This window comes from Dermacentor andersoni, chromosome 9 (genome assembly GCF_023375885.2).
Source record: "Dermacentor andersoni chromosome 9, qqDerAnde1_hic_scaffold, whole genome shotgun sequence".
Taxonomy (NCBI): domain Eukaryota; kingdom Metazoa; phylum Arthropoda; class Arachnida; order Ixodida; family Ixodidae; genus Dermacentor; species Dermacentor andersoni.
In genome coordinates this window covers 37,973,546-37,998,439 of record NC_092822.1, presented here as the reverse complement: position 1 = coordinate 37,998,439, position 24,894 = coordinate 37,973,546, and the positions used below count along the sequence as shown (strand labels likewise).

General features: G+C 48.4%; 1 long non-coding RNA gene across 2 annotated transcripts in view; it reads left to right on the top strand.

The window, feature by feature from the left end:
* Nucleotides 1-136: 136 nt before the first annotated feature.
* LOC129383891 (uncharacterized) overlaps nt 137-24,894 on the top strand; it is a 36,432-nt gene continuing 11,674 nt past the window's right edge. The window contains exon 1 of one of the 2 annotated variants that reach the window (XR_008611715.2): nt 137-603. This is a non-coding gene — a long non-coding RNA (uncharacterized lncRNA). Of the gene's footprint in view, nt 604-17,184; nt 17,336-24,894 lie in introns of those variants that run through there. The other variant, XR_008611716.1, reaches the window with a different exon arrangement.

Here is a 24,894-nt window from a genome sequence, read left to right as displayed (position 1 = left end):
CGGATTATGAGGCACGCCGTAGCAGCGGACTCCGGATTAATTTTTACACACTGGTGTTCTTTAACGTGCACCTGAATGTAAGTGCACTAGCTTTTTTGTGTGTGTATTTCTCTGAGAGACTGAGAACGACCGAGTTCATCTGGGTTGAGTGAGCCTGTCTGAATGAAATTTGTCGAGCCTGAGTGCCGAGCGAGAGGCTGCAAGCAAAAAATACATTTCGCGAGTGAGTCTGAGTGAATTTCGTTTACTTTGCGGACCTACGGTCACATGTCGAACCAGTGACTCAGTTGTACATTCTTGCACATTTCTGTCTGGAGCACTGAATCGGTGCTCTGCGATAAAAAAAAAAGAAAGAAATATCTATATCATTGCGTTGCTGGCCGGCTTGAGAGACAATGCTCGGGAACAGTGGCTGCCACGGTATTCAGCCAGGCGCATTCAACCTAACAGCTGTTGTGTCAATCACTCTTTCTTTGCTCTTCGGCGCAGCGCTCGAGCTCCCTAGACAGCAGCAGTGTGGACGACCGCACAAACAGCCAAGCCCTGCATCACTCTGCATGACACTCACGACACCGGCATGCTGCTTACCGCGACCTGTTCGAGGTGATGACTTCATTTCCTCGATTGTTCAAGGGCGCTCGCTTAAACAACCCCACATGCGCCGCACCTTCCTGCATCCTTGCCGGCACATCGCTTCACCTAAGAGGTGACTCGGCGGTTCATCACCGTCTCTCTCTCTCTCTCTCGCTATCACAAGAATTCTCCGCAGGTCGTAAAACACGCTGGCTCTCGGGACGTTCCGCGAAACGGTTGGGAACGTCACCGTGAAAAAGTAACAAAGTGGATGTAAACCTATACCTGACTTTGGCTAACCGTTTAAACATTTTATCGCAGCTACCTGTACTTATATAGCTTGTGAGCCCCTGCTGAGCAACGACGGTCGGCTTCATTTTTCCTTATTCGGGCGCGGCGAGTCATTCGCTCCGAAGGTAAGTTTGACCGCACAAGTTTCCTCAGCCATGCGCCCGACGCGTGCTGAGCGGCGAGCATTCTTGCCGATCCCGCCTCCATCGGAATGCGTCCGTCAGAGAGGACTCGGGAATCGAACCATCCCACACACTGCTCATTAGCAGAACGCCACTGCCACTGCGCCACTTTGGCCGGTGAATAATTATTTGATTATATTCGTCAGGAAATGAACGAACGAAATCAATGAACGAATGAATTCCCGAGTTGATAGACGGACGGACGGACGGTTTAACGGACGAACGAATTAACTATCGAGTTAAAGAACGAACGAGGGAACGAACGAGGGAACGAACGAGGGAACGAACGAGGGAACGAACGAGGGAACGAACGAGGGAACGAACGAGGGAACGAACGAAACCGGTGTATCATGATCAAGTTAAAGAATTAACGAGCAAAAATACGACGGAACGTACGAAACCCAATTAACTAATCAATGACCCTGCAATAACCTCCGAATGGGCAACTTGCAGTGACCGATCGACGGAATCTTCCGCGGCATTTCCAATGCCCAGCGCATATGACCAGGGTTCAGCGAACTTTCGTCGAAAGCGTGCGCGAAAAAAAGCCCATCCGTCAGGTCGGGCCGGGCGTGTGTTGTCAAACACGGAGGACACGTGACTGGCGCACGCGACAGAAGTGTTGCTGCTCACGACGAATGTCACACATGCGTGCACCTCGCTTGCCCTAGGTACGGCGGGCAAACCTCGATTACGAATAAAGAAGCTGGTTCCACGCTATGCACGGAACGGCGAGAGGGTAACGCCCCTCGTAACGCGTTTCGTCGACTTATAAATACGCCGTTATTATAACGGTACAAGGAGCCGAATTATACGTCGCAGTGCACGTCGAACAATGCGTCTCTGTGCGTGCCAGCCTGAATATTGCACAACGCCTGCTTCCCCTCCACCGCCGGGCCGCACATCTTTACAATACACAGGAGCACGTACGCTTTCTGTTGCACGTAAACGCTTTCTTTCCGTCTGTGTAGATTCTGAGCAGACAGCCTTGACAGCTGTGACAGCTAGCACGGAGACAGTACGCATTTCACTCCCCTTCTTCGCGTCCTTTCTCTCTCTCTCTCTCTCTCTCAGTCGCCGTCATATACGCACCGGTCTGCATGCGCTGTCCACGGGAGTATATATATATATACCTATGTAAATATGCAGAACAGAGAGTGTTTTCGCGTTTTGGTTGTGCTCTGTGTCGCGATATACATACGTCTGTCTTCAGTACGCACTAGTCGCGCGCGGATTTCCTATATACGTCGACACATATGAGACTGTGGTACCCGTTCAAACTTTCTTTTGTGTGTTTTCATCTTAACTACTTCTTCTTCGGTATTGACAGTATACATCTCAGTGCGCAGAAACCTGCCGCCGTCCTGGTCATTCCAATTTCACCCGCCGTGGTAGCGTAGGGACTTTGGCGTTGCGTGGCTAAGCCTGAGGGCACGTGATCAAATCCCGGCCGCGGCGGCTGAGTTTCGATGGAGGCTGAAAAAGAAAACTGAAAAAAAAAAAGAACACTCGTCCACCGTGCATTGGGTGCACGTTAAAGAACTTGAATTGTAGCACGAAGGGACACAGACAGAGACCAGAAGCATACAGGACGGGCGCTTCTAGTCTCTGTCTGTGTCACTTCGCGCTACAATTCAAGATCATGTTAATGTACCAACTCGCCCAACTTCCTATCTTTTTACGTTAAAGAACCCCAGATTGTAAAACTTAATGCGAAGTTTTCCCGGACGTGCCTCATAACCATATCGCGGTTTTGGCACCTAAAACGCCAGAATTTAATTTAAATTTCATCATCAAGGAAATAGGTTGCGACCTCTGTTGTCAAATCGTTCTAACTTGCAGGCCGACAGTATAGCAGTATTCCCAAGCAGAAAGTAGCACGTTTGTGGCGACTTCATCCTTCTGCCTATAATTTATAGGGGGGTGACACGGCGGTCACTACGAGGAACTTTTCCACCGCACACTTCGATTCGAGGGCAGACGATCTGGACGACGCGAAATCTTGTTTTTGTTTACGGATTCCGTGTTACGAAAGCTTCTGCCGCTTGGGAGAGCGCTCTCCACTTTCTGTCGTTTTGGTTTCCCCGTGATTTCCTCCCTCCACAGCGGCAGCTGTGTAAACAAGCCATGGCACACGCGCTAGAATTGTTAATGCTATTGGAATTCTTGACCTTATGCAACCACTTCGTGCCTGTATATCTAGCCTCTTTACGTCGCTCTTCAATTTAAGCACGAGATCCTCTCAAGCTTACTCGGTGCTGGGCGGGTTTGAACCCGCGTCGCAGGGGCTCCTCAAGCGCAGCATCTCGATGCTTTATGTCTGCGCCGCAATGACCGCAGGCAGTGAGGGATTATTGTCAGCGTCAGCAAGTGCCGGTGCGCCACCGACACGATCTCGGAGGCCACGCAACCTCGGAGAGGAGTTTCGCGCGCTCACCGTTAGGCGGCGCAGCGTGTCCCGAGGGAAGCGCAGGAGAGGAGCCCGTCTGCAGTAGACGGCTCAAACGTGACGCGTTTCGGCAGTGGCAATACGGTGTCTCGCTACCTTGCTTGAACGCTAATAGTGTTAATTAACGTCGGCGGTCATCGTGAGGAAGTGTCCTGCCGGAGTTTTTTAGAAGGAGTAGATTTGGCATAGGAGTTGGGAGCCTGACGGCGATTGCGTTAGGGAATGAACAGACGTACAATGCCGTCCATTATTAAGGGGAACGCACGAACGTACAATGGAGAGCAAAAAATCTCTGCACCAGAGGTGCCGCTATTTTGTTGTTGTTGTTGTTGTTCGTAGCCTAATTATGATGGCTGAAACCAAGTGGTGCTGCCTACGTGCGCCTGCTTGACCAGTGTCTTGCATAAGACAATTTAACGTTGGACGGCTGCGCTTGACGGAATTATTATTATTATTATTATTGTTATTATTATTATTATTATTATTATTATTATTATTATTATTATTACTGCTGATGCCGTGGTCTCTACACTTTCGATCTCGACTGTACATAAGGAGCGCGTGCGAACTTGCCCCTCTTAGAAGTGTTGTATCGCACGCACTTGTGGATGGTAGCGGTGCCACGTTCCTGCACACCTGTGCGGGGCATTCGTCCGACACTGGCAGTAATGCGAGCGCCAGCGAAGTGAGAGCCGTCGATTGTTCCCCTTAACAGCGGGGCCGCGCTGTACCTACGTAGCAAACCCAGTTCGAAACTTTTAACTGCTGTCGCTGTAAAATTGCTGCAATCGACAAAGGGTGCTTGGCTTTCTCGAAAGCTTTTACGTAAAGTATGACAGTGTCCACGTAGCCCCATAATCACACGCGCCGCGCATTCTATCATATACACTATAGTGTGTCCCAGCTAGCGTTAGCCAAGCTCTTCAAAGCAAAAAAAAATATTTTAAAAGCATGGTGCAAAATGCGATTTTAAGACCTACGGTCTTCGGGTGTCAGATCTCTGGCAACCGAATATCGTAAGTCTTATAATTGTATCTAGCACCGCGTTATTGTTTTATGCTTCTTTCTTTTTTTCTTTCCTTTCTTTATTTTTTTGTTTGTTTGAACAGCTTGGCTAACGTCAAGTGGGACACGCCGCGTATAAAAAAATTCGCCAATCAACGCACGAAGCTCTGCAACAGTGAAAGCGTGGCCGCGCACACGCGTACGTAAACGCTCACAGCCGCGCGCGACGAAACAAGGACGCTTCCGGAAGCGCAGCGAACGGCTGATTACGCGCCCCCGGACAACCTTTTCGCTTCCGGTATTCAAGGCAAAATGGCGCGCGCGTAAATGCGCGCGTGCCAGCATCGACGTTGGCAGCGCCGGCGGCGGCGGCGCTGTCAGCGTCCGTCGGCTTGACGGCTGGGACCCACCGGGCGAAGCCGTTTAATGCCCGAGCTGTCAATCGCCGCCGTGCCCGTCTCGGACGTCGCGATCGGAAACGCCGACGCAAACCACTTTCGAGGGGGGCGCCCGACGATCACATTATAGCCGGCCGCGATGCTGCAGCCGACGTGCGCCGCTGGCGACGCTGGCGGTCAATCGCAGAACCCGCCGACAACGAGCCGTATAGACCACGTGACTGCGGCGGTGGTGGAGCGCGTAAGCGTTGTTGTTGTTATTGTTGTTGCCTCAAAACATTGCTCGTACCCACGAAGGGGATTGGCCACACTGTATAGAATGAAACGTACACCCAACAACATACCAGAAGGGTTAAAGGCGAACATTTAAAACGACTCATTTGGCAATTAGCTGATGATACCGATTTTGTGACCGTTGTTGCCTTTAGCGTGGCGTGGTCAGCAGCGTTATATGCAACTTTCTCTTGGGGAAACTCGTCAGCGTAGACTTTCCTGCTGGAATTAACTATCACTCTTCAAAGTTACACCCTTTGGGGTGTATATTTGCCACACTCTAAAAACAGATTGCACCCTTTGGGGTGTAGATTTGTCCCACAACAATAATCGTCATCTGCCTTGCTTGCGTTTCCTTTCTTGAAAACTCGGCGCTCGCTACTTTCCTGTCGAGAATGCCGCGTCACACTGATAACGCGCATGCCGTTCGTGACTGGGAAGTACCGGGCTCGCAGCGTTAAAGAAAGGAAACGCGGGCAAGACAGATGACGATTATTGTTGTGGGACAAATACACACCCCAAAGGGTGCAACTGTTTTTAGAGTGCACACGACGATCATCGTCGTCCGTCTTGTCCGCATTTCCTTTTCTTTAACGCTGCGAGCCCGGTACTTCCAAGTCAAGAACGGGCTTGCGCGTTATCAGCATGACGGTTGGCAGAAAAGTAGCGAGCGCGGCGTTTTCAAGTAACGAAACGCAAGCAAGACGGATAACGGTTATGCACTCTAAGAAAAGTTTACACCCTTTGGAGTGCCCCTTCTGCCACACAACAATAATCGACATCTGCCTTGATGCGTTTCCTTTCTTGAAAACGCCGCACCCGCTACTTTCCTGTCGGGAATGCTATCATGCTGATAACGCGCATGCCGTTCGTTACTGGAAAGTACCGGGCTCACAGCGTTAAAGAAAGGAAACGCATCAAGGCAGATGACGATTATCGTTGTGTGGCAGAAGGGGCACGCCAAAGGGTGCAAACTGTTCTTACACTCCTAGAAAAATTTACACCCTTTGGGGCGTATCTTGTCCCACAACAATAATCGTCATCTGTCTTGCCCGCGTTTCCTTTCTTTAACGCTGCGAGCCCGGTACTTCCCAGTCACGAACGGCATGCGCGTTATCAGTGTGACGCAGCATTCTCGACAGGAAAGTAGCGAGCGCCGAGTTTCAAGCAAGGAAACGCAAGCAAGGCAGATGACGATTATTGTTGTGGGACAAATATACACCCCAAAGGGTGCAACCGTTTTAAGAGTGTAGAGTGTGTGTGTGGCAAATATACACCCCAAATGGTGTACGTTTGTTTGAGAAAGTAAAGCGAAATCTGACGCATGCTAGATCGATCGGCTACCGCGGGAATGGTGGTATATAGTCACGTGGATTTGTCTCAGCTTCGTACTTGAGGCTTCGAACGTTCTTGTGGCTTCTTCGTTTTCTACGCTCTATTTGCCTTTATTAATAGCCTAAATTTTGAAGCAATCCTACTTTCTTTTTATACGCAGTATAAGGTAATAAAAGTCTGCGCAAATGTTGCAAGTGTAAACATTGGGAATTGCGGTATTTATATAATCACTTTTTTTTTTAGCTGAGAGGGATGAACTTACAAACTCACAAATCCGTTTGAATTCACAAGGATGAAGTTTAGGCAAATCCACGTATATTGCCCATCACTCCCACGCCTGGCCGAACTACGCCATGCTTGCAGTCCCCATAGACCCTAGCGTGCATGTAGCTAATTAGGCTGTAGTTCCGCCCTCGCGAAGTTGCCGCCATCACGTGCCAAACGACGTTTTCAGAAACAGTGTTGCCGCTGTTTCATAATTGCCAGTATTCCTTATTATTATGTATTTTATTCTTAGATTATATTATATACCCCGTATTGGAGTCTTTAAATGTAGTGGTGATTGTGCTGTTTCGCTCAAATAAGTTTGCTAGAAAGATGGCATTTGTCCGCGGCTGTCCTCGTCGACCTCATCTTCCTGTCGTGCATTCATGTCAACGCTATTGCTTGTGGTCAGTATTTACGGACTGGCTCGATCTGTTTTGTTAAAGAGCCGACTTGATTGCCCGCTTGAAAGACCTTGGAGAGGATAAGTCGTCATCTAACTCACGTTCGGGACGCGGTCACCAGCTCTGAAACCGGACGACATGTAATGCTATCGCATGTCACGCTGACGAGGAGACACTCGAGAGCCGGATCGACGACGGTGACAACGCGACACGCCCGTCCGAGATCACTGTTCGGGCCGACCTGCTATCTCTCCTTGCTCGACGCGCGTTCGGTGACACATCGTCGGCTTCGTGCGGGGACAAACAGGGCCGACGCTGAGTACGTCGCTTGCTTGGTAAACACATATAGAGTTTACACGGCGATTGGCCAAGAAGCCGGCTGTTAAAGGGAGGAGGAGAGGCGACAAAAAATCCTGATTTTGTAATGCCCAACGTATCGTGCACTGAATTGTGTTAACGGGAAACCATCGGCCGGTTGGTTAATTAAAGTACGGGGTTTTACGTGCCTAAACCACTTTCTGATTATGAGGCACGCCGTAGTGGAGGACCCCGGAAATTTCCACCACCTGGGGTTCTTTGACGTGCACCTAAATCTTAGTACACGGTTGTTTTCGCATTTCGCCTCCATCGAAATGCAGCCGCCGTGGTCGGGATTCGATGCCGCGACCTCGTGCTCAGCATACTAGCACCAAAGCCACTGAGCAACTCGGCGGGTGGCCAGTTGGCTATTTATATTCGGGCGAGAACAGCGCTAAGCGGACGGTTACAAGTGAAGGCACCTAGAAGACGTCACTCCGTGCAACGTTTCGTTTTCTCTGCACCTTCACCTCTGTCCGTGTCCTTAGCGCCTGTTCCGGCCGCCTGCATGTAAAAAATTCTGATTCAAGTACGGAAATGTTAGTGCATAACTTACGTAGCGTTTGTGATGCGCTGGAGCGAGTTTTTCAGTTGTTGATTAGTTTCGCGAGCCAATTACTAAATAATTAGTTACTAAGTACGCTAATGTGGTTCGAACTCGAAGAAAGTTTCATTGCTTTTACTGCACAAACATACTCTTGTTAGCCAGAGATAAAGGCGAATAATTTGTTCCAATCTTCCTGCACGTAGAACCGTGCTTGGGCATAACAGGGCTACTGAAGTACTAAAGCGCCGAACAGACGACACAAGAAGAGACACGGACGAGTACTAAAGCGCCAAACAGACGGCACAAGAGACACGGACGAGCGCTCGTCCGTGTCTCTTCTTGTGTCGTCTGTTTGGCGCTTTAGTACTTCAGTAACATGCAGCAACTAGCCCAACAAAAAGTTCTGCTGGAATAACAGGGCTAAATCGTCACTAAAGGGAAAAATAAGTTCGACCGTGTTAGTCAATTACGCTTCTACGATTGAAAAGAAAATGAACGCCATTCTTACCGTAAAGTCAGAAATTACTAAATGACGTAAGATAGGTGTGGTATCGGCCGCCCTAAATTTCCCGCACCAGCTAGCCGTGAAGTCGCCTATTTCGACGACGTCTGCTCATGCCTAGTTCACTTTTTTTTTGTTGGTGAAGATGCGCTAAATTGCGTTCTAAAAGAGCCAAACACTGAGCTCAGCAATTTTACAGAATCGTTGTGATGCCACAACTGTCCAAATGCAACAATATACGTCAAATGACATCACACCGACGTATACCGGTGCTAGGGTTCCGACACAAAATCCAGAAAACCTAAGCTTGGGCTTCGTCTTAACGAAGCCCAAACTAAATTTCCTTCGACGAAGGCCAAACAAAAATAATCGAAAACTGAGTTTTCAAGAAATGCTTCATCAGTTTAAACTTGTTTACTGCTTTTTCTCTGTAGTTTAACTTTGAATGGACGCCACAGATAAATATCAGGTTAAGCTGTATTAGTTAGTTAAGGTCAATAATCAATGCCTAGAAAACAGAATCGACTAATAATATTTTAAAAAAACGTTCCATTGTGGTACACATTAACAACAACAACAGGCTTTTACGGCGCCATGCGTACGAAATATAGATGTACATGTGACATAGGATGCAGTAAATGGAAGCGCATTATACATCCTACAATGAAGTACGCCACTTTCAAATATAATTATTAGAGCACAAGATAGTATTAACAACGAGAGAAAAAAAGAAGGGGGGGGGGGGGGCGAGCTGGCCAGATCGTTGAAGTACGCTGACTGCGTTCGTTTATTTATTTATTTATTTATTTATTTATTTATTTATTTATTTATTTATTTATTTATTTATTTTGTTCTCCCGCCTACAGTTCCAGTGGCCAGCAGCCAACCTGTATATATATACATATAGATAGCGCACATATATGCACACGCAGCTCTGGCGACAGAGACGTCAATGACCCTGTTTACGCGGGGGTCCGTGTCCCATTCGGTGCCGGCGTCCGGAACCGGAAGTGGCATCGTTCGGCGTTCGGCGTTCGCAGGAATAACGGCGGAGATTCATGGGAGGGAAAGGGAAAGGGTGCCAACCACTCTGCACGCGCGCGCGTGTCCAGAAGATGGGCTGTCACATTATTATCCCCGATGAGCGCACCGCTTAGCTACGTCTCGCCCCAAGGCAAGAATAAAAAAAAAAGGGGGGGGGGGGGGCACTACATCTCCGGGGACAGCAAATAAAGCGGCGGCTCTTTTCTTTCCTGTCCGTCTGTCCGTCTCCTTGAGGCATGATGGCGGACGCAGCTTTCGCTTTCCTCAGCGGTCGGCGAAACTGCACTTCTGGAAAGATGATACAGCGCACGTGAGGTCACTCTGCAACAGTATACTTCCGTCTGCTGCAGCAGCCATCACCAGAACTAGTGGTGCCAGCAGCAGCAAGAAGCAGTTAGTAGTAGAAGCAGAAGTACTAGTAGTTAGTAGCAGAAAAAATAGTTATATCGTAGTAAAAGTAGCGTGGTATAGGAGAGTAGTAGTGGTGACAGCACCAGCAGTGGGAGAAAGAAGTAATAGTAATAACAGGAGCAGTTAGTAGTATGTAGATGTTGCAGGCGCAGCAGTGGTGATTGCAGTTAAGAGATTGAGTTAAGTAGTAACTATGGTATATCAAACAGTTGCAGAAGTAGTTAACCGTAGTAGCTGTGCTAGCAGCAGTAATAGTAGTATAGTGGCAGTAACAGCAGCGCTAGTAGTAGTAAAGTAGTAATAGTAGTAGCATGAGTGTGGGTAGTAGTAGTAGCAGTAAGAGTAGTTAGCAGTAATCGTCGCAGTCGCAGCAGTAGTAGTAGCAGTAGTATAGTTTTAGTAGTAGTAGCAGCAGCAATGAATCTTGAGATTTAGTAAAATTTGTTGTTGAGCGAGCTGGTTGAAGGAATGCATATCAACGCGACGCCAAAAAAAGAAAAGGACTTAAAGGGACACTAAAGGTTACCAGAAAGTCAAGTTAAAGTGGTAGAGCAATGTTCTAGAACGTCTAAGGCGTCAATATAATCGCGAACAGAGCTTTAGTAACCGAGAAATTGAGGTAAATGCATGACACGATTTGAGACCCCCAGCGACATTCCGGTACTAACCCGATGACGAAAGCACTCCTCATAATTTGTGTTACTAATACTCAACTACTCGTATTAAAAATATCATTTCATTCGATTATAAGACGGAAGAAAATGCTACTTGACTACGTCTATTCGATTCTAAGAAAAAATAATATTTTGACGTTACCCTTCAGTAGTATGGGTGGTCGAAAGGTTTCGTTTTCGCTCGACTCTGCGCGCTCGACTCTGCGGCGCGCACGCTTTGGAGTTTCAGTAGTTTCGTTATCGCGTCGTGCTATGCGGGTTCTGCTGGCTCGCGAAACTTTCATTTGGAACAAGCAGCGAGAATGCCACGTCCATGTGATATCGTGGGAAGCCCTCGTTGCTTTCCCGCTCCGGAGAGCCGGTGTCGAGGCCGCCGTCGTAGAACGCAACGACGCCGGCTGCGCGAGCCCTCAGCAGCAGGTCGCGCTCGTCAGTGCTCAAATCGCTGAAGTTGAGCCCAGCATCGCGAGCCAATCTGCCGTTGTCAGGGTCCATTGCGACGAACGTCGAAGTTTGCGTCATAGAATGAAGTACCAGCTTATGGTCGCGCGTTTCTCCTTCCGCTAGCCACCTCACTCCCGCTTTCGCTCTGCTGTCGGCTCTGTCTTGGCTCTTTTTCTGGCCGCGCGTTTGTGTTTTGCGCAGAAAAGCCGTAGCGCCGTCTGCGGACGCCGTTCTACTCACCGATGGCGCAACGTCACTATGAGACCATGATGTCAGTGCTCCTCGATCGGAGGGCGGGCGATTTGAACTGCGCTAGAGGTACGCGGACGCTTCAGAACGCATTTTCTCTTAAAGTAAGTCTCTCCTTGGCACGAAACAAGCGTTTCGAGGTTTCTGGGATGGTATTTCAACAGTCCACGTTGACTTAATAGTAACCTTTAATGTCCCTTTAAGAAGGAGGGAAGAGGAAAAAACAGAGTTGGTGCTGAACAGTGCTGAACCCGCTCTGTTCTTTTTTACTCCCTCCGGCTTTAGTAGTTTGCTTCCTCGTCGATATACATGTAGAACACATGCCGCCGTAAACTGCTTGTTGGTGACACTGTTATTAACCCAGAAGAATGGCTTTACCGCTACGTATCCCAGCACCTGTCTATCAACCTTAACCTATAACGTACTTTGGAGTACAAACTGCGTGAATCTGAACTTGTCTGCTCTTGCAGATTGCCTCAAGGTGTCATAATGACAGTCGCGAGGCCCACTAATTACAACTGGCATCACATACGCTACAATTCTGAAACCAAAGCCGTCGTTTAAATGTAATTCCTTCTTCAACTGTGCTCATTCCCCTTTCCCCCACCCCCACTGTAGGGTAGCAAACCGGGAGCTCTTCTGGTTGACCTCCCTGCCTTTCCTGTCCTTGCTCTCTCTCTCTCCCTCTCTCTCTCAGCGTCCCTATACCTCGCTAACTCCAAGTTTTGCGTCATTTACGTGTGCATCTTCCAACATTGTGCTGGATCTATCCATTTTATTTTCTCTTTCCGTAACGGTAACGCAACTATCATGGAAGCGGCGCTATTGAACTCGCATACGCGAACGTCGCTGTGCGAGGCAGAGCCAGCACGTATCGGAAAATCTGGAAGCAGCGCAGATATCGATCTAAACAGAGACGGTATTCAGCGATCGCTGTCTGTTCGAAGAATCACGACGCTGTCGCAAAACGCCGCTCCTACAGGTGAGGCGGATTTTAATGATGTGGGGAAGGTGGGGGGGGGGGGGGGGCTTCTTTTTAGGCCAGGCTTCGTACGCATATTTGGTGCAGAGATCGAACGTCGCGAATTCTTTTTTTTTTTTTAACCAGGAATACTTTGCCGGCGTCCAACCACTATTTGACCTGGAGTATGTACCATTACAGGCCCGACTGGGAAGGGCTCTCTACTTTGCCCGATAACGCTTAAACGAAAACAAAAATTATATTAGTTCATTGTCCGCCACTCTAGATTTCAGTGGCTATGGTGAGACGGTGCCGGCCTTGAGGTCGCAGGTGCGACTCCCCGTCGTAGCTACCGCTTTCATCTAGGGGCCTGAGAGCGAGCTCGGGGGTTCCTATCTCAATACACGGAAATGGAGAAATCATTTTTTTCTCGACAACTACTGCACTAATTTTGATTAGATGTGTTGCATTTAAAAGAAATAGATTAAATCTAGTGACTGTAGAAAGCAAATTTTTTATCTAGGCCGTCAACTTTATGTACATATATATATATACACTTGAGAATTCCTAAATTTCTGGATGCTGAAGTATAACGTTCACAGCTCTGTAACTCAGCAGCGAAAAACGATACTACAATTCTGTAAATTGCAACTAGTAATGCATCTAAAGCGAACAAAATTGATATATTATACAGCGCTCTGAGAATTTGCCACTAATGTGTGAGTAATACCTTTAGCAAAACACTCGTAAACATTGTAGGAATTTCCCGTAATCTGCATATTTATCTACCAAATTTCTGTCTTGAGATGCTCTAACAGATAAAGTTGACATGACTGTAATATCTGTTTTTTTTTTCTTGTGCAGAGTTACAATTTCTAAGCTTAGTGTTCCTATGTTTTATTTGTCTAACTTGCCAACTTGCGGCAATATTTGTAAGAAAATTTGACGTTTCAAATAATGATTTTAATTTTCACGGCCAATAGAACTTAACTTTCTCACTCAAACGCCACAAATGTCATTCAAACCAGTTCGCGAATGTTTAATCAAAGCATTTCTGCGTTTTACACGCATTTCAATTGAGAAACCGGAGTGCCGGCCTCGAGCTAAAGCTTCCTTTTACCAGGCGTATCAATATACGGTTTGCTTTCTTGCACTGTGATAAAGGGAGTAAGTGAGAAAGGGAAGATAAGATATTAAGGAAGGGGGAGAGTACGACACCAGGGAGAGACACAACACACGTGCGAGATCAAAAGCGCGTTGAAATGTCTAGCTGTTTGTAGGTTTATGGGCCCAATACTGAAAACGCCTGCGTGCAGAAGTTTCCCAGAACGTATAGAACGGCTTAAAGAACCTCACCACCCTTCCCTATACAGCGCCTCACATCTCCGATCTGACGAGGCTCATTGACTGATTTGTCGATCGCTCGAGCGATTGGTTGATTACGCTCTGGGAGATAACTGATTGGTTCGTTGATTAATGAGTTCACTGATTCTTTATTCACTGAGTTAGTCACGTGATACTTCGCTTTTGATTACGATGTTCGGTTTCAGGGTGATTTAGTGAACGAGTCATTCATTCATTCATTCATTCATTCATTCATTCAGTCATTCAGTCATTCAGTCAGTCAGTCATTCAGTCAGTCAGTCAGTCAGTCAGTCAGTCATTCAGTCAGTCAGTCAGTCAGTCAGTCAGTCAGTCAGTCAGTCAGTCAGTCAGTCATCACCCGCCACGGTGGCTCGGAAGCTACGGCATTCTACTGGTGAGCACAAGGTCTCAGGTTCGATCACCGGACGCGGCGGCCACACTCCGACGGGGGCGGTATACAAAAACGCCCGTTCACCGTGTTAGCCAACCCCACGTGGTTAAAATTAATACGCAGCGCCTTTCCCCTCCCCATTGCAACGTCTTTCATGGTCCGTGAGATGCTGTAGGACGTAACAAAATTCTTGATTTAAGCCCGATTGCGTATTACCAAGTTGCCCGGTAGGGGGCCACTGGTAGCGACCAGTAAATGCTTCCGCTTGCTTTGCGTAAGGTCAGGCTAGGTCACGTGACTTTTTGCTACCAGCGGTCCCCTGCTGGGGAACTTGGTATTACCGACGTATTGCTTCGATCCAATGAACCGGGTCTTGGAATCGGTCAGTTGATCGTATGCAGTTATTTTCACAGCTCGGCGGCCTTTAGAACGCAAAACAAGGTAACAAAGATATAAACGGTACCATTCTGTAATCTGTAAACACTCCGCTTTTATCTGCAACTGCGTCGTATAGTTATGCGGTGCCCGCGTGATACGCGCCGCAATTATAGCGTTGGAGTTGCGCATCCCCTTATCGCCAGCGATGCAAGGTCACACCCGCGACACGAACGCTCCTATGCACGAAAAAAAAAAGGCTATAGCAGCGGTGTGTCGATAACGGGCTTCCGCTTATCCGCACAAACAAACGCACGAATACACGCGCAGATGGGCGCAGGGGGTCGGTTATATAGACTCTCGCGTTCGTTCCGTACTCGGTCCCAGATGTGTCATGCAGCAGGAGGACGAGCGAAGGCAAGGCCTTCGGTCGGCCTCGCTCGCAGTTGGAACAAACAAACGATTCTCTCAAACCAGGGGAAACTGCACATCGCCGTAAAGTTGGCGCAGGTTGTGACCCGCCACGGTAGAGGAGCACGAGGTCGCGAGTTCGATCCCTACCGCGGCGACCGCGGAATGCAGAGAGAGAGAGGGAGAGAGACGCTGCCATGTACCGTGCATTGGATACACGTTGAAATACCCCCAGGGGGTCAAAATGTTGTCCGCGATCTCCCTCTATACGGCGTGCCTCACAGTCAGATCGTGATTTTTGCCACGTAAGAACCCTCCCGATTTTTAGCGCACATTCTCTTCTATTACTACATCATTTATTCTCTTATCGCATTAAACAATACTTTGACGTAATAGTTCTGCAGAAACCCGCAAGGTGGAAAGAAGTAATTAATTAAGGGAAAATGAGACATCCACCCAATCGTAGCAATTGCTACAAGGGACACCCAGACGGGTTCCTCGAACGAGAAAGCCTGGCAGTTGAAGAAAAATTCGTCCAGGTCCGGGACCAATCGTCCCGGACCAGGACGAATTTTTCTTCAACTGCCAGGCTTTCTCTTTTGAGGAATCCGTCTGGGTCTCCCTTGTAGCAATTGCTACGAGTGGGTGTATGTCTCATTTTCCCTTAATTAAACAATACTTTCAAACTTCAACCCCCCCCCCCCCCCCCCTTCACCCCAGACAGAAATCGTGGGTGTCTAAATCAAGTGACAAGCCGAGACACGATGCTCCGGAACAAAGACGAGAGAGAAAAACACTCGAAACGAAGACGGAAGCGGGGAGTCGTCGACGCCCGCACCCGTTGTGAGACGCGGCGATGTTAACATTCGCACAATCGCCGACATTGCCGCGTCGCTGCACAACCGGTTCCGTGTCTTATATGTTTCTCTTCTCTTCGTTTTCTTTTTCATTTCTCTCACTTTTCTTTGGCGAGTGGATACACGTCAATAGCGCTCCTTCTGCTCAGCCAGAAAACTGCCGACTGCACTTATCGCTTTCGTTCGCCCGCAGCCGTTCCTCCGAGTGGTAATGAAAACCTAGAGACGCTGAAGTGTTGGCAGGGCCTCGAACGCGTGGCTGCTGCTTTGTTGGCCGCCACCCCCTCCTCGGCCTTGGCAATGGCCTGACGTCCACTGTTCTGATATAATGTCTGTACCTTCCAGCACAATGGCGTTGGCGGGCTAGTTGGTGCGAATCTACAATTACTTTGTTTAGAGCGCAAAACAACGGCCACGAGAAAGACGACAGCTGAGAGTAGCGCCTCGGTCCTGTCGTCTTGCTTGTGTCCGTTGTTTTGCTCTCTAAACAAAGTAATTATGGTCTGTACCTTTCTTTGCTGCCGCTTTGCGTTTATTTATTTATTTATGTTCCCGTTCTACATTTGATTAATTGATTGATTGATTGATTGATTGATTGATTGATTGATTGATTGATTGATTGATGTTCGCGTTCTGCGTTTTCGATATTATATGCCGTATTTTCCCCCGAACGATTAAATTTAAATCCGCGCTCATAAATGCCGCATACCGGCAGTGTCACGTGTTTTGAAACAAGCTCTAATTGTAGTAGTGCGTGTTAGGCGACTGAGGACAAATGCATGTTGTTTGTAATTGTTTTGAGTTACTCGAGAGTATTCTTGAACTCCGTTTAGTTAGCTAATAACCTAACCTCAATGACACTGATCGCTAAATATTCGTTTTGTGGCGTACAGGAGTTGTAAAGTTTAGCAAGAGTTTAGCAGGAGACGTAAAGCGTGCTGACGAACGCCCAATGAAGTTGTTTCTATGACGCCATCTTTTCCGTGGTTCTTTTTTCTTCCCGTGCTCTGAAGAAAGCCCGCAAACACCTGAAAAGAAATTGACGTGTTGAAGAAGGAAGGGAAGAACGAAGGCTGCATATCCATGGCCATCGGAGAAGGAATTCCTTTCCAATCGAATCCAATCCACGGCCCACTAAAGACAGCGCCTGCGCCGTCCCATCTCGGAGGCCATATGGCAATCGCGCCGAAAAGAAGCCGACGAATATGTCTGGACCAGCTTTCAACACCTGCCGATCGCTTATCATTTCGCAATCACGGCCGAGGACCGCGCATTGTGTGCACGTTAAAGAACCCCTGGTGGCCGGAAATAATCCGAAGCGTCCCCCCCCACCCCCTACGGCGTGCCTCATTATGAGATCGTCGTTTTACCACGTAAAACTGCAGAATCTAATCTTAACTCGAAAAGCGCTGCAATAAGCACAGTGTTTGTGTTCCTTCGCGATATGCTCGGTTGTCCCATTGCCTTCCCTCTTCATTTATTTTCTTGGAGACATCTTTGGAAGTGTCGAGCACAGAATGCGGACCGATCCCAAGGGCAGTGCAGCATCTCGAAGGCACGTGCTGTCTAAAAGGTACGTCCTCACCTGCGGAAATAAGCGCGGGCAATCGGCGGCGCGCTCATTTCGGCAGCGCTTGTGGTGTCGTCTTCTCGTCTCGCGTCCCGTCTACGTTTTTTGCGCTGTTAACACCAGCAGGATGGAAAACCAACGAGCCCAAGCTGCTACATATTCTAGAGAATTCTTGCCGCGAAAGCACCTCTCGCGGCCCGCGTTTTCAAGCGCGCGCTTATTTCCGCAAGTGAGGTCAACACAGCGCCTCGAAAGCGGTAGCGCGATCACGAGCCAACGACGCGACAAACGGTCACGTGACGCACGCGCCTGACGTTTCAAAGGCACGCGCCTGAACTTTCAAAGAGCAACTCTGACGTGAGAGAAGTGTGTGCGCGAGCGAGGCCTGTGTGGTTAGAGAGCACTGGGGCATGCTGTGCTGAAAAACAGAAGTTCGGTGATCCCAGCATCGGTGACGCGTTACTCTATGACACTATAGGTCAACTTCACGCACTTTGGAAGCTATCTGACAAGAATACTCGAGGTGTGCTGAGCGTTCGCACTCGCGTCGCAGCGTACACGAAATGGCAAGTTCGTAGGAAATGCGAGGTCTAAATAAACGTCACTACGATAGATGAGGGTGTGCGAGGTCGTCAGTGACGAATGCGCTCGCAGCAGTCGAGACGTCACAATCGTCACATTCTCTGAGTATGCTATCGTATATTTCGAGAGTTAAGGGTGCTAAGTTCAGGTCTAGCCTATCTCTATATTTTTATGTTCCTTTTTTTTCTTACTTTAACGCTTTGATTGCTTCATTGAGCTAACGCGTCTTTACCGATTCGTCTGTTATATTGCTACGCGCGTGTGATGTTTGATTGTGTGAACGAGGCGCGTGGGCGCCATCACTCGAGAAAAGAGGAGGAAGAACGAACTCTGCTCGCGCTGTGAATCTTACCGGTCAGCGCTGCAACCGCTGTTGTAAATATAACCTGTAAATAGTTGCTCGTCTTAATGACTCGTCCTTCGCGTGACATTGTGGTGGAGGTGCGGGGCACGGCACCCGCAATCTGCCAATCTCAATGAACCGACTAGTCGATTAATCTAAAGGTGCTCGGCCAGATTGCCCTGTAATATCTTCCCGCTCATCTTGTATGCGATTACATAAATCGCAATTCCTTCCCGCTTAAAAAAGAAAAAAAAGAAATCTTCAGCTGAAGATTGGGGAGGAAACGACGATCACGTCTTTGCGCGCAGAGCACGAAGCTTTCTAAGCACAGAGAAGCGTCCGCATTTGTGTTCCTAATAGGCACAGGTCGCATAATATTGCTTTCTTTCATTCCTTTTCTTTCTTTCTTTCTTTCTTTCTTTCTTTCTTTCTTTCTTTCTTTCTTTATGTGCAGCAGTGCCTCCAATGTTCTTTATTGCCGCGTTCGATGAAGCCACACCAGGCAAAATGAAGCTCTCGTCCTTTTTCCCCCGAGTATTATAATGGACCGTCGCACGTCGCAAACCGACCCGGAAACACGGTCAGACGCCGCCATGCACACACGACACGCATTGTTTGTTGCACACCGTGTTTTTTTGTGTCTCGCCCTTCATCCTCTTTCTCCTCGATGGTGCATTGAATTGATCTGCTAGGACGCCCTCCTTGCTTCTTTTGTTTCACTCGAAAAAGAGAAAGAACAAAAAAAGAAAGAAATTGGAGAGGCAAGTCAGCCCGCATTGCCCGGGTGGTAGTTGGTGCCCGATCGTACGGAGAGAGCTACGGCGCCGCAAGAGAGGAGGGTGTGGAGGAGAGAGAGAGAGAGGCGCCCTTGCGAAGTTATTCGCCTTACCTTTGCCCACCGCATTAACGCCCTCTCCAGTCGATCTTCGCAAGGGCGTTCCTGTAATACGGGGTCACGTGCGACCCATTAGGCGAGACCTTATGCCCTCCCTCTCCAACTTCTTCTCTATTTCTCTCTCCCTCGACCGTCGCCTCGGGCGTTGCGGTCGTTGTTGCCCGAACACTCGGCGCAGGTGGTAGATTGCACCGGTTCAATGCCGCAGTTTTGACACGGCGGTGGATACCGAACGAGAAACATGAGGGACCGTGATGTCGCACGCGCAACCTTCAGCCACCTTGCGGGCTCCTGCAGAACTGATTCGTCGTTTTCAGTGTGCTGCCTGTGCTCCGAGCTGTCGATTGATTCGTACTCGCTGGGGGCCATCCTGCCGGCCTCCTGGTTAGATAAGAGGTTTAGTCTGGGCTGGTTGGCTGGTTGGTTAATTGCTCTTATAGTCAGGCGGGCGGGTGCACACGGTCAAAGGAGGCATTACACGCCACACGTTACGGCATGGCCAATTTCGTCGATCGGTTAGGATTGACGGCGTGCAGTGAAGTACGCGAGGTAGTGGGAGATTCGCACCCGCAACTTAGCGGGCGCAGCGAAAGAGAAGCTTACGCGCCCGCAGAGCTACACTCTGACAAAAATTTGCACCATTTCGGGCTTATCTTGCCCACGAACAGTAATCGTCTTTTATCCTTTGTGCCTTTCTTCTTTGCCGCGCGCCCGGTATTATTCCAGGTCACTGACGGCATGCACATTACCAGCATGACATAGCATTTTTGACTGGAAAGTAACGAGTGCAAAGCTTTCCAAGAACCGAAGCGCAAGCAAGACAGATGGCGATTATTACTTGGGGACAAGATACACCCCAAAGAGTGTCAACTTTTTTTCTTTTTAGGGTCATATCAGCTCCAAGTACCCTCTTCCTTCCTGTATCTACATTCTTTAAAATTTTACGCCCTTTGTTGCTTATCTTGTCTCACAACTATAATCGTCATCTGTCTTGCCCTTATTTCCTTTCTTTAACGCTGCGAGCCCGGTACTTCCAAGTCACGAACGGCTTGCGCGTTATAAGCGTGACACATCATTCTCGACAGGAAAGTCGCGTGCGCTGAGTTTTCAAGAAAGGAAACGCAAGCAAGGCAGGTGACGATTACGGTTGTGGGACAAATATACACCCCAACGGGTGCAGCTCTTTTAAGACTGTGCCATCTTTCCGTCCCTTGTCGCCCTTCCCGACACTGCTGACTGATGTTCAGGTGTCAACCGCGAGCTAGACCGATATGGTGTGGTCAGCAGGCTTTATTTTTCTCTTTCAAACAATCTCTCTATCTAACAGATACGTAAGCGGCATGAAGTAAAGAGGAGGACACGAATAAAGGCACACATTGGCCCCCGTTGTATGTTTATAAGTAAAACCTCGTTATAGCGAATTCGGAGAGGGAGCCATAATTACTTTGATATATCAATTACTTCGTTATATACACTATTGCATGAACTGTAGTATGAATCTCTATAAGGATTTCAAAGAGAATTTCACTTACTTCGTTATATCCATTATTTCGTGTCATCCCGTTACATTATAACGAGGTTTGACTGTATGCACCTTTACTCCTGTCCTCATCGTGGTTCCGCTACGTGTACGAATCTCCTGGTTAGCTCAGGCGGTAGAGCGACCACCCCGGGAAGGCATTGGTCCCGGGTTCGATCTCCCCGTACCAAGAGGAATTTTTTTTTTCAACTGCGAAGCTTTCTTCATGAGAAACCCTTCTTGTATGTTTTTTTCTTTTGTAGCTTCACAGGCTGCAGTCGGGGTGAATGAAAGTTTTTCCTGCGGGCATCCACAGAACTGATTTTGTCCAAATTATTCATGTGCAACTCGATTAAAGAACAGTTCATTTTTAGCCACGTAAGCAAAAACTGCGTCGAAATGTACCAGCCGGTCATAGCTGGGAAAATACCATCGACGGCATAGCAATGGGTGGACCTGTCTACGTTGAACCTTCTTTATTTGGCCCTCTAATCAACTGTCTGCGTTTACCAGGGGCATCGCGCATTTTAAATGGTTATGCTCGCCCAGCTCGCCCAACTAAGCCGTTACGGCCAATATTCCGATCACTGTACGTCGTTCGACAGTACAGACGTCGATGGCCTCGTGACCTTGAGCGCTCGCAGGCCCACCCTTCTCTGGTGATTAAGCACTGACTCATGCCATTGTTCGCGGTTAAAGCAACGGAGACGCAGTGAGGAAGGATTATGTGCCTATTTGACCCGTAAAGCCCAAGGGAGTAACCGGAAGTGTTCCGCCTCGTGACCCCTCTGGCTGGTATTCTTTCTAAATCCGGCCGGATCCCTCCTCCCTCCCCAGTTCTCACTGTGTTTCCAACTTATTTTACTTTATTATTTATTTTTTCGAGGCGGGCGGTCGTAACCCTGTAATGCTCACGCACAGGTCTGCACCAAGAAAAATCGGAACGAATTGTTGACCTTGATTCCTAGCCTCGGAAAGTACAATCGTACAAAACAAGCAAACAGTGACGTGTTATTTGAGGTATAGCCTAATTAGTAAAGCAATGGTTCAACTGTTAAATGGTTTGTTGAGCTATGTTCTAATGGCTGGAACTTCACTACGGCACATCCAATGCACAACTATGAAACTTTGAATTAAGTTAGGTGCGCATAAACCAGCATTTTGAGTCATTTAATTCAGTAAAGCGCATATTATACGTTGAACATGTAAGTGTCAAGACACTGTAACATATATATAATAGGATGCAACTCGGCATCGTCGCATCGTTCAGGAAGACCAGTAACGGTCTGTACTGAGAGTCATTTTGAATCCGCTTGCTGAAATCGACATCGACGGTCACTGCCGAGCACAGGTTGTCTGATCAAGGGGTCCCGGATGCATCTTGCGACTGGGCGAGGGCAGAGCAGGTGGTACGCATCGGCGTCTTGTGCCAGTGTCGTTCTGTTGGCGCCGCCGTCCTTCGCCACAGAGCCGGCTGGCTAGCTGCGAACATTAATTTAAAAAAGCAAAGGAAAGAAAAAGAAAAGAAAAATGGGAAGACAGATCGAGGCATCCTCTATGGCCAGAGTGAAAGGAATTGTGAAACACAGCTTTAGCTGGAATGGCGGACGACACAAAAAGATGCTATCGGCCTATATATATATATATATATATATATATATATATATATATATATATATACGGCGTTGCGTTGAAGGCCGCGAGGTGGCGGGTTCGAGTGTCAGCCAACGTCGACCGCGTTGCAATGGGCGTGCAATGCAAAAAGCGCTCGCGCGTATACCGTGATTTCGGTGCTCGTTAAAGAAAGCCTACATAAGGTGGTCAAAATTGATGCAGAGCTCCACACTACGACCTCCCCGATAACCCACCGTACGTCATACCGGGACGTTAAACTGCACGAACTATTACTATTATTTCTTTTTTTTTTACGCCGACAGAGGGGTGCGGGATGTATACACAATCGATTTGGGTGGCACGGTTAAATTATATCGGTTTAGGTTGAAGGTACGCACTGGAGACATGGTAACTTGGAATGCATTAGCTCTGTGCGCAGCCAACGGAGGCCGGTGGTTATATTATACGCGTACGTAGATCGGCGACGATTTGTCAAAAGCTGCGCGTGTAACGCAAAGCTGAAACATGTGCGCGCGGGGAGGACACCTCATCGGGTAAACGACTAGAATGTCCTGTACTAGTATGCACATACGTATATGCATATATATATATATATTGTGTGTGTATGTGTGTGTGTGTGTGTGTGTGTGTGGCACGTGCGTAAGCATATTGCACAAGCTAATCGACCCGCTAACGGCACAGCCAGATCATGTTGCTCAGTATAACTTATCGTATGCGCGTGGGACATTGCTGGTGCATGGCAGTGGGGGAACATGCAAATCAAAAGGCGATAAGGGCTAATGTGCGGGCGCGCTACGTGAAGGGTGTCCGCGCCGCGGTGCCCGTACGCGGACCGTAAACACGGTAATTTCCCGCTTCGAAAAGTCCTTCCTCCAGCGCGCTCGCGTGCGTGCGCGCGGTGGCGGACGATTTCAAGGCGCTATTTACTCGGCCAACGCGCGGCGTGGTGTATACATAAAGGTCATTTTAGTTGGGCCGCGCTTGCGGTGTAGATAGCTGCTTCGATCGGGGTTGTATACGGGCGCGGAGGCTGTCACGGGTCAGCACACTTTACTTTCGCTGAACAAAAAAAAAATCTGAAAGCCTATAGACTCTTTAAAAAAGAAGAAAAAGGTCGTAGTACCCACTACTGTTATGATCTCGATCGAGTGAGGTTGGTCTTCACCGCAAGAATAAGGAAACGACGACGAAGCCGGGCACAGTGATGATGAAAAAAAAAAAAGTGGAAAAGGTTGTATTCACTTGGATGAAAATGGCAACCATGTACCAATGAAGTGAACGAAGTGAAGTGATTGTATTCACTTCATTCACTTCATTGGCACACGGTTGTGAATCTCATCCGAGTCTCGAGCTGTTCTGATTAACACGGGGGCCGGGACGGCCTTAAATAATCCCTGGCGGTCATTTGGTTGTCGACGTCATCGTGGGGAGCCTGTGGAAGTAGGTTCTGCCGTCGACCCAGCGCCCTTCAGGTTTTCTTTCCTTCATCCGTCCCTTTCTGTCAGCTGGAGTGAAAAGGGGTTGACGCTGTTTCGGAGAAGAGGGCAATTATGTCGACATGGGGAAGCCAGCTTGAACGCTCCTCACACTTGACAGGTCAATCGTACGGGGGCTAAGACGGCCTTAATTACCCCTTTCGGTCACGTGGTTGTCGACGTCTTCCCAGGGAGCCTTATGAAGCATTTGTGCATTCGTCAGGCTCTGTCGTCGACGGCCTCCCGCCCTTCGATTTGCCTTCTCCTAGTCCATCCCTTTGTGTCAGCTCGGGAATAAAAGGATTGGCGCCGCTTCGGAGAAGAGGGCAATTATGTTGATATGGGGACGCCCCCTTGAATGTCTTTCACACCCGACAGGTCGATCATAACACTACTTAGTGTCACACCATTCGTTACTTTAGTACAACCGCAGTTGGTAGCGATAGAGAGTCACTGTTACCTAATGGTTCTCGGTTACCAGTTCCAAACGCAGTCATAGAGCCACCTGACACAAAGATTCTCGCACCTGCTGCATGCATCAGACGAGCCGTGGGGCGTATTCCAGAGTGCGTCCCATATGTGTGGTATAGGATAGGAACTTTGAATTCGGTGGTGCTAACTGCGTTAGGAATTGGTAGCCGATACCAATTAGTAGCAGAAACTACGTCGTTCAGTCAGTGCTGTTGCTAACTCTGTCGTTGCGAGCTAAAGTCACACCAAGGTAGCAAATGGTGTGACACTGGGTAGTAACTACCACGACCCTTTTTTTAAGAGCGTGTAACACTCTCCTTCATAATATGGTCCACTTGAGAAAGATAAAACGCAAAAAACACACCGGCAGGACGACGACGGCAACAACCACAAAAGCATGTGTGTTTTTTGCATGTGTTTACATTGCGTGCGTGGTGTATCTTTATGTTCGTTTCCTGTCTTTTTTTTTCCTCTTTTCCTCGTAGAGTTTCAGACTGTGGGACAGCCTGCCCTAAAGAGCTGGACCTTGCCTTCCCATTCTCTTCACGTAAACGGATGCTAAAGGAAAATATTAAACCGGGTTAGATCGATATATTATTCGACTAGAAGTCTATCACCGTTTCCTGTGTGCCCTTACGCGAG